Raw genomic sequence first — 495 nt, 5'->3', positions numbered from 1 at the left:
ACGTCTTTCCTTGGACTAGGGAAGACTTGCAGGACATTGGGTTCACTGCTTGTAAAATGACAATCAAGCTCTATGCTAGTACCTGACTTCAGTGAAGAGATGTGTTCTTTTTATAGTTTTGTACATTTCAGAATCTCATATTGGATGCAAAATTATAAAGAATCTCAGTATCTATATTTAAGTGCCATTTAAAATATTGCAGTATTTGCATGTTATCTAATGAAATTTATACTTTAAATGTTTATACAAACAGTATGTTTTATTACTTATTGTATTTTATGCACCTGACTTTACTCTACATGAAGTATTTTATATCAGTATTATGATAGCCAAGTTTTGAAGTACATACAGAAAAACTTATTTTTGCCAAAACGCTGAACTTTGAAAGAAAGCACTGAAAATCTTTTGAAGATATATGTTGTAGCATGTTTGTAACAATTATTTTCTGCTAAATCTTTTAAATGCAAAAGTATTAAAGCTTTTTATTTTAATAAA

The 495-nt window shown here is 28.3% G+C and overlaps 1 protein-coding gene across 2 annotated transcripts in view; it reads left to right on the top strand.

The window, feature by feature from the left end:
• RECK (reversion inducing cysteine rich protein with kazal motifs) overlaps positions 1 to 495 on the top strand; it is a 45,881-nt gene extending 45,386 nt beyond the window's left edge. For both annotated transcript variants that reach the window (XM_039550126.1, XM_019285580.3), the window contains one exon: positions 1 to 495. This exon is cut by the window's left edge and continues 752 nt beyond it. The gene's annotated coding sequence lies outside the window, so the exon portion shown is untranslated.

This window comes from Corvus cornix, chromosome 2 (genome assembly GCF_000738735.6).
Source record: "Corvus cornix cornix isolate S_Up_H32 chromosome 2, ASM73873v5, whole genome shotgun sequence".
Taxonomy (NCBI): Eukaryota; Metazoa; Chordata; class Aves; order Passeriformes; family Corvidae; genus Corvus; species Corvus cornix.
Note: the sequence above shows the minus strand (reverse complement) of the source record. Positions and strands in the feature narration are given on the sequence as shown.